The following is a 10,611-nucleotide window of genomic DNA, read 5'->3' as shown; positions in this document are numbered from 1 at the left end:
ATGAGAAGATGGATGTTAACTGAACCTGTTGTGGTAATCGTTTCACAATGTATGTAAATCAAACCATTATGCTGTACATCTTAAAGTTATACAGTGATGTATGTCAATTATTTCTCAATGAAACTGGTAAAAAAATCAAAAGATAATAAGTTTGGTGAGAATGTGGAGGAAAGGGAACCCTTGTACACTATTGGTGGTAATGTAAAATATTGCAACCACTATGGGATATTGCAACCACTATGGGTTGCAGTATGGATTTTCCTTATAAAATTAATAATGGAAGTACCATATGATTCAGCAGTCCCACTTCTGAGTATGTATCCAAAGGAAATAAAATCACTATCTCAGAGAGTTGCCTGTACTCCCATATTCATTGCAGCATCATTCACAGTAGCAAAGATATGGAAACAACATAAATGTCCATTGAATTATGAATGGACAAAGAAAATGTGGCATATGTATATACAATGGAATATTATTCAGTCTTAAAAAATAAGGTAATCCTGCCATTTGCTACAATATGGATGAATCTGGAGGACTAAGACAGTTTGACAGTTTCTTACAAAAGTAAACATACTCTCACCATATGATCCAGCTATCCTGGTCCTTGGCATTTACCCTAAGGAGTTGAAAACTTATGTCCACAGAAAACTTGCACATGGATGTTTATATCAGCTTTACTCATAATTGCCCAAACTTGGAAGCAACCCAGATGTCCTTCTGTAGGTGAATGGATAAACTGTGGTACATCCAGACAATGGAATATTACTCAGTGCTAACAATAAATCAGCTATCAAGCCATGAAAAGTCATGGAGAAAACTTAAATGCATATTACTAAATGAGAGAATTCAATCTGAAAAGGTTACATACTGTATTATTCCAACTATATGACATTCTAGAAAAGGCAAACTATGAAAACAGTAAAAAGATCAGTGGTTGCCAGGGATTGGGGGGAGAAAGGGATGAATAGGCAGAGTAGAGAGGACTTTTAGGGCATTGAAACAACTTTTTATGATACTATAATGGTGGATACATGTCCTTATACATTTGTCCAAACCCATGGAATGTAGAAGCCCAAGATTGAACTCTAATGTAAACTATGGACTCTGGGTGATTATGATATGTCAATGTAGGTTCATCAATTGTAACAAATGTACCATTCTCATGGGGGATGTTAATAATTGGGAAGGCTATTCATGTGTGGGGGCAAGGGGTATAGGAAATCTCTGTATCTTCCACTCACTTTTGCTTGGATCTAAAACTGCTTTGAAAAATCAAGTCTATTAAAAAATATAGGACATACTTGAGAGAAATTAAAGAATATCTACATCATTGAATGACAACTAACATTCATAGATTAGAATATTTAAGATTTTTAAGATGGCTATGCTCCCCAGATTCATCTACAGATTCAATGCAATCCCTATAAAAATCCCATCTGTTTTATGACATTAATTGGAAAGCTAACGTTAAAATTCTTATGAAAATACAAGGGGCTCAGAATATTCAACAATCTTGAAAAAGAACAAAGTTGGAGAATTCACACTTCCTGATTTCAAAACTTACTACAGAGCTACAGTAATCAAGATGGTGTGGTACTGTGATGTTGGCATAAGGATAGACATACACATCAATGGAATTGAATTGAGAGTCCAGGAAAATAACCCCTTACATTTATGAGCTATTGAAATTCATCAAGAGTGTCCAGACAATTCAATGGGAAAAGAACGGTCTTTCCAACAAATGGTCCTGGGGCTACTGTATATCCACATACAAAAGAATTAATTGGGACCCTTGCTTCAGACAATGCACAATTATTAACTCAAAATGGATCACTGACCTTAATATAAGGGATAAAATGTATAAAACTCTTAAAAGAAAATATAAGTTAATATTCATGGTCTTGGATTAGGCAATGGTTTCCTACATATGACACCAAAAGCACAAGTAACAAAAGAATATAAATAAATAAATAGGACTTCTCAAAATTAGAAACTTTTTGGCTCAAAGGATACCATCAAGAAAGTGAAAAGACAGTGACGTCAGCATCATGGCGGAGTGAGCTTTCCCGTGAACTCTTCCCCCGACAAGATACAACAAAAGCAACAGTCACAGACCAACAACGGAATCCCAGACAGTGAAAACCTAGAGCGGAGGGATCCACACTGCCGCACATCTGAGAGCGGAACGTGCTGGGCCCCCGGAGGAAGTGGGGAGAGGTAAGGAGAACTCCGCTCCCTCCCCATCAGATCAGTGATCCCGGTCCGCGCGGCTCCCAGAGAGGGGGGACGGGCGGCCCTCGACGGGAAACCGCGGCTCTTCCGACTCAGCCAGTGGGAAACTCCCGCACAGAGGACTCAGAGGAGCCACAGGGCTACCATCAACATCTGAGCACCCCAGAGAGCGGATAAAGAGGGGCAAACGAGAAGCCTCCCACGTCAGGGACCCAGAGGGCAAAAGAGAGAGCTCCCCCCTCCCCGCAACCCGGACTCTGCAGCTCAACCGACCAGATCTAGCGATCCGAGGCAGACCTGATCAAACAACTGGACCCGTGGATCACAGCGGGGAAAAAAACAAAAAAAACAAAAACTGCGGATCGCAGCAGAAAAACCGGGGCAGAGCGCAGGGGGCTTAGACTACACAGCCCTTTACCACCAGACAGTGGCGGCAGGTGGAAATTGCAACCAGAGACTTCCAGGATGAGGAAAAACAAAACCAACACAGGAACCACAATGCAAAAATATATGAAATCACCAGACTAGAAACAAAATGACAAGCACCCAGAAATCAACCCCGAAGACACAGAAATCCATAAACTAAATGACAGAGATTTCAAAATAGCTATCATAAAAACACTCAACGAAATACGAGACAACACAGACAAACAATTCAATGAGATTAGGAGTTTCTTCACAAAAGAGATTGAAATCATAAAGAAAAACCAATCAGTGCTGATGGAGATGAAGAACACAATGGAGGGAGATAAAGGAGAATCTGGAATCTTTAAAGAACAGAGCTGACAATATGGAGGAAAGAATTAGTACTTTAGAGGATAGGAATACAGATATACTCCAGATGGAAGAGGAGAGAGAACTAAGACTAAAAAGAAATGAAGAAAGACTCCGAGAAATATCTGACTCTATTAGAAAATGTAACATAAGAATTATAGGTATTCCTGAGGGAGAGGAGAGGGAAAGAGGAACAGAGAGCCTATTCAAGGAAATAATAGCTGAGAATTTCCCAAATCTGAGGAAGGAGCAGGAAATACCAGTAAGCGAAGCCAACAGGACACCTATATATATTAACAGACAAAGGCCTTCACCACGACACCTAGTGGTAAGGCTAGCCAGGGTCAACGACAAAGAAACAATATTAAGGGCAGCTAGACAAAAACAAAAAATAACGTACAAAGGAACTCCCATCAGGCTCTCAGAGGATTTCTCAACAGAAACTTTACAGGCCAGAAGAGACTGGAATGATATATTCAAAATACTGAAAGACAAAAACTTTCAGCCAAGAATACTCTATCCAGCAAAAATATCCTTCAAATATGATGGAGAAATAGTAACTCTCCCAGATAAACAAAAGCTAAGGGAGTTCATGGCCACGAGACCCCCACTACAAGAAATACTCAAGAAGGTCCTCAGGCCTGAAAAAAAGAAGAGAAAGGGAACACAAAGCTTGGAGCAAGGAGAAAAGTAGGTAGACAAACTCAGAAAAATAGTAGATCTTTACCGGAATAGGTTAGCAACCACTTAAATACGAAATTCAAAGATCAAAGGAAGAAATTCACCAAAAATAAATTTAACCTCATCACTGTAAACACACAGCCACAACACAAGAGAGAATAAAGTATAACAAGAACAACTAGGAAGGGGAAGAGGAAAGTGACTGAATTGACTTAGTATAAGGAAATAGGAGGCCATCAGATAATGGACTATCTCATACACAAGATTTTTTGCCCAAACCTCAAGGTAACCACTAAACAAATAATCAAAGCAAAACCACATATGATAAACAAAGAGAAAACTAGAAGAGTCATAAGACAGAACAACCAAACTGAATTGGCAGTCCAAAACAAATGGGACAAGAATCAAAGGAAATGCAAAAGAACCAGAAAATAAGTGACAAAACAGCAACATTAAGCCCTCATATATCAATAATTACCCTAAATGTAAATGGATTGAACTCTCCAATCAAAAGATACAGAGTCGCAGGATGGATTAAAAAGCAAGACCCAACAATATGCTGCCTTCAGGAAACACATCTTAGCACTAAAGACAAGCACAGGCTCAGAGTGAAAGGATGGAAGACAATAATCCAAGCTAATGGCAAACAAAAGAAAGCAGGTGTTGCCATACTCATATCAGACAAAGTAGACTTCAAGATAAAACAGGTTAAGAAAGACAAAGAGGGAAATATATAATGATAAAAGGGACACTACATCAAGAAGACATATCATTTATAAATATATATGCACCCAACATAGGAGCACCAATGTACATAAAGCAACTATTAACAAACCTAAAAAGAGAAATCAACAACAACACAATAATAGTAGAGGATCTTAACACCCCACTTACAGCAATGGATAGATCATCCAGACAAAAAGTTAATAAAGAAATAGTAGACTTAAATGAAAAACTGGATGAGATGGACCTAGTAGACATACACAGAGCACTCCATCCAAAAACAGCTGACTACACATTCTTCTCAAGCGCGCATGGAACATTCTCTAGGATAGACCATATGTTGGGAAACAAAGCAAGCCTCAATAAATTTAAGAAGATTGAAATCATAACAAGCATCTTTTTAGACCATAAGGCTATGAAACTGGAAATGAACCATGAAAAAAAAACTGGGAAAGTGACAAAAATGTGGAGATTAAACAACATGCTACTGAACAACCAATGGATCATTGATGAAATTAAAGGAGAAATCAAAAACTATCTGGAAACAAACGAAAATGATAACATGCCATATCAAACCATATGGGATGCAGCAAAAGCGGTCCTGAGAGGGAAACTCATAGCGATACAAGCCCACCTTAACAAACAAGAAAAAGCCCTAATAGGCAACCTTAAATTACACCTAACAGAACTAGAAAAAGAAGAACCAACAAAGCCCAAAGCCAGCAGAAGGAGAGAAATAATAAAAATCAGAGCAGAAATAAATGAAATTGAGACCAAGAAAACAGTAGAAAGGATTAATGAAACAAAGAGTTGGTTCTTCGAGAAGATAAACAAAATCGACAAAGCCTTAGCCAGGCTTACTAAGAAAAAAAGAGAAAAGGCTCAAGTAAATAAAATTAGAAATGAAAGAGGAGAAATTACAATGGATACCATGGAAATACAGAGGATTATAAGAGAATACCATGAGAAATTATATGCCAACAAATTGGACAATCTAGAAGAAATGATTAAATTCTTAGACTAATACAACCTCCCAAAATTGAACCAAGAAGAAATGGAGAATCTGAATAGACCAATCACAAGTAAAGAGATTGAAATAGTAATCAAAAACCTCCCAAAAAATAAAAGTCCAGGACCAGATGGCTTCTCCAGTGAATTTTACCAAACATTCAAAGAAGATTTAATACCCATCCTTCTCAAACTATTCCAAAAAACAGAGGAAGATGGAACACTTCCTAAATCATTCTATGAGGCCAACATCACCCTGATACCAAAACCAGGTAAAGACAATACAAAGAAAGAAAATTACAGGCCAATATCGCTGATGAACATTGATGCAAAAATCCTCAACAAAATATTGGCAAACCGAATACAACAATACTTTAAAAAGATCATACACCATGATCAAGTGGGATTTATACCAGAGACGTAGGGATGGTTCAACATCCGCAAATCAATCAACGTGATACATCACATCAACAAAACAAAGAGTAAAAACCACATGATCATCTCAATAGACTCAGAGAAGGCATTTGACAAGATACAACATTCATTTATGATAAAAACTCTCAATAAAATGGGAATAGAAGGAAAGTACCTCAACATAATAAAGGCCATATATGACAAACCCACAGCCAACATCATACTCAACAGGGAAAGACTGAAAGCCATTCCTCTGAGAACAGGAACGAGGCAGGGCTGCCCACTCTCACCACTCCTGTTCAACATAGTACTGGAGGTTTTGGCCAGAGCAATTAGGCAAGAAAAAGGAATAAAAGGAATCCAAATAGGTAACGAAGAAGTGAAACTCTCACTATTTGCAGATGACATGATTGTATATATAGAAAACCCTAAAGAATCTGTTGGAAAACTATTAGAAACAATCAACAACTACAGCAAAGTTGCAGGGTACAAAATCAATCTACAAAAATCAGTTGCATTTCTATATACTTATAATGAACTAACAGAAAGAGAGCTCAAAAAGATAATACCATTTACAATTGCATCAAAAAGAATAAAATACCTAGGAATAAATCTTACCAAGGAGGTGAAGGACCTATACAATGAGAACTACAAGACATTGTTGAAAGAAATCCATGATGACATAAAGAAATGGAAAGATATCCCATGCCCATGGATTGGAAGAATAAACATAGTTAAAATGTCTATATTACCTAAAGTAATCTACAGATTCAATGCAATCCCAATCAGAATCCCAATGACATTCTTGACAGAAATAGAATAAAGAATACTAAAATTTATATGGGGCAACAAAAGACCACAAATAGCTAAAGAAATCCTAAAGAAAAAGAACAAAGCAGGAGGTATCACAATCCCTGACTTCAAAACATACTACAAAGCAATAGTAATCAAAACAGCATGGTACTGGTACAAAAACAGACACACAGATCAATGGAACAGAATTGAAAGCCCAGAAATAAAACCACGCATATACGGACAGCTAATTTTCGACAAAGGTGCTAAGAACATGCAATGGAGAAAGGAAAGTCTCTTCAATAAATGGTGCTGGGAAAACTGGACAGCCACATGCAAAAGAATGAAAGTGGACCATGTGCTATCGCCATTCACAAAAATTAACTCAAAATGGATCAAAGACCTGAAGGTGAGACCTCAAACTATAAAACTCATAGAAGAAAATATAGGCAACACACTATTTGACATTGGTTTTAAAGGAATCTTTTCGGATGACATGCCTACCCAGACTAGGGAAACTAAAGAAAAAATAAACAAGTGGGACTTTATCAGATTAAAGAGCTTTTATAAGACAAATGAAACCAGAATCAAGATGAACAGACAACCAACCAGCTGGGAGAGAATATTTGCAAAACATACATCAGACAAGGGGTTGATCTCCATAATATATAAAGAACTCACACAACTGAACAACAAAAAAACAAACAACCCGATCAAAAAATGGGCAGAGGAAATGAAGAGACACTTCTCCAAGGAAGATATACAGATGGCCAATAGGCACATGAAAAGATGCTCAACATCACTAATCATCAGGGAAATGCAAATCAAAACAACACTAAGATACCACCTCACGCCCGTTAGAATGGCTATAATCACCAAGACAAAAAACAACAAATGTTGGAGAGGATGTGGAGAAACAGGAACCCTCATACACAGCTGGTGGGAATGCAAATTGGTGCAGCCTCTATGGAAAACGGTATGGAGATTCCTCAAAGAATTAAAAATAGAGATGCCCTATGATCCAGCCATCCCACTACTGGGAATCTATCCAACGCACCTGAAATCAACAATCCAAAGAGGCTTATGCACCCCTATGTTCATTGCAGCATTATTCACCATAGCCAAGAAGTGGAAGCAACCTAAGCGTCCCTCGACAGACGATTGGATTAAGAAAATGTGGTATATATATACAATGGAATACTACTCAGCCATAAAAAAAGACAAAATCGTCCCATTTGCAACAACATGGATGGGCCTGGAGCGTATTATGTTAAGTGAAATAAGCCAGAAAGAGAAAGACAAACACTGTATGATCTCACTCATATGTGGAATATAAACCAACACATGGACAGAGAAAACTGGACTGTGGTTACCAGGGGCAGTTGGGGTGGGGGGTGGGGGGTGGGGGGTGATGGGTGGGCACAAGGGGTGAAGGGAGTCATATATATGGTGATGGACAAACAAAAATGTACAACCCAATATTTCACAATGTTAGAAACCATTAAAACATCAATAAAAAAAATAAAGCTGCTTTAACAATATCAGTATTAGTATAGGAAAAAAAAAATAAGAAAGTGAAAAGACAATCCACAATATAGGAGAAAATATACTTAAATTACATATCTGATAAGGGATTTGCATCCAGAATATAAAAACTCTTGCAACTCAACAATAAAAAGGCAACTCATTAAAAATAGGCAAAGATTGAATAGACATTTCTCCAAAGATTTGCAAATGACCAATAAGCACATGGAAAGATTCTCAACATAAATCGTCATTAAAGAAATGCAAATCAAAACCACATTGAAATACTACTTCACACTCTCTAGGACAGCTATAATAAAAAAGACAGACAATGACATCTTTTGAGAATGACGTAGAAAAATGGGAACCCAGATGCATTGCTGTTGAGTTGTAAAATGGTGTCATCACTTTGGAAAACAGTTTGGCAGTTTCTCAAAATGTGCAGCATATAGTTACCATATGAAACATCGATTCCACCTCTAGGAATATACCCAAGAGAACTGAAAGCATATGTCCGCATAAAAACTTGCATATGAGTGTTCATGGCAGCATTGTTCTTAATAGCCCCAAATTGAAAACAACCCAAATGTCCATCAACTGATGAAGGTGTAAACAAAATGTGGTATATCCATAGAATGGAATTTTAGTTGGCAATAAAAAAATCAAGTAACTATACATGCTACATGAATGAACCTTGAGAACATCATGCTAAGTGAAAGAAGCCAATCATAAAAAATCGCACATTATACATTTCTGTTTATATGAAAAGTACAGATAAAGCAAATCTATAGAGACAGAAAGTAGATTAGCGGTTGCCTATGACTGGTACAGGCATACCTCGGAGATATTGCAGGTATGGTTCCAGACCACTGCGATAAAGCAAATATTGCAATAAAGTGAGTCACATGAATTTTTTGGTTTCCCAGTGCATATAAAAGTTATGTTTACACTAGGTGTGATCTGTGAAGCATACAATAGCATTATGTCTAAAATACAATGTACTTACCTTAATTAAAAAATACTTTATTGCTAAAAAATGCTAACCATCATCTGAACCTTCAGCAAGTTGTGATCTTTTTGCTGATGGAGGGTCTTGCCTCAGTGTTGATGGCTGCTGATTGATCAGGGTGGTGGTTGCTGAAGATTGGGGTGGCTGTGGCAATTTCCTAAAATAAGACAACAATGAAGTTTGCCACATTGATTGACTCTTCCTTTCATGAGCAATTTCTCTGCAACATGTAATACTGTGTGATAGCATTTTACCCACAGTAGAACTTCTTCCAAAATTGGAGTCAATCCTCTCAAACCCTGCCACTGCTTTATCAACCAAGTTTATGTAATATTCTAAATTCCTTGGTATCTCAACATTCTTCACAGCATCTTCACCAGAACTAGATTCCATCTCAAGAAACCACTTTCTTTGCTCATCCATAAGAAGCAACTCCTCATCTGTTAAAGTTTTATCATGAGATTGCAGCAATTCAGTCACATCTTCAGGCTCCACTTCTAATTCTAGTTCTCTTGCTGTGTCCACCACATCTGCAGTTACTTCCTCCACTGAAGTCTTGAACAAGGGCTTAAAGTCATCCATGAGGGTTGGAATCAACTTTTTCCAAACTCCTGTTAATGTTGATATTTTGACCTCTTTCCATAAATCACAAAATTTCTTAATGGCATCTAGAATGGTGAATCCTTTCCAGAATGTTTTCAATTTACTTTGCCCAGATTCATCAGAAAAATCACTATCTATGGCAGCTATAGCCTTACAAAATGTATCTCATAAATAATAAGACTTGAAAGTCAAAATGACTCCTTGATCCATGGGCTGTAGAACAGATGTTGTGTTAGCAGGCATGGAAACATTTATCTCATTGTACATCTCCAGCAGAGCTCTTGGGTGACCAGGTGCATTGTCAATGAGCAGTAATATTTTGAAAGGAATGTTTTTTACTGGGCACTAGGTCCCAACAGTGGGCTTAAAATATTCAGTAAACCATGTTGTAAACAGATGTGCTGTCATCTAGGCTTTGTTGTTCCATTTATAGAGCACAGGCAGAGTAAATTTAGCATAATTCTTAAGGGCCCTAGGACTTTCAAAATGGTAAATGAGCATTGGCTTCAACTTCAAGTCACCAGGTGTGTTAGCCCCTAATGAGAGAGTCAGCCTGTCCTTTGAAGCTTTGAAGCCAGGCATTGACTTCTCCTCTCTAGCTATGAATGTCCTAGATGGCATCTTCTTCCAATATAAGACTGTTTCATCTACATTGAAAATCTGCTGTTTAGTGTAGCCACCTTCACTAATTATCTTAGATCTTCTGAATATCTTGCTGCAGCTTCTACATCAGCACTTGCTGCTTCACCTTGCACCTTCATGTTATGGAGATGGCTTCTTTGCTTAAACCTCATGAACCAACATCTTCTAGCTTCAAACTTTTCTTCTGGTGCTTTCTCACCTCTCTC

Source organism: Diceros bicornis, chromosome X (genome assembly GCF_020826845.1).
Source record: "Diceros bicornis minor isolate mBicDic1 chromosome X, mDicBic1.mat.cur, whole genome shotgun sequence".
In the NCBI taxonomy this organism is placed as follows: Eukaryota; Metazoa; Chordata; class Mammalia; order Perissodactyla; family Rhinocerotidae; genus Diceros; species Diceros bicornis.
The sequence above is the reverse complement of the archived record's forward strand: the minus strand, read 5'-3'. Positions refer to the sequence as shown.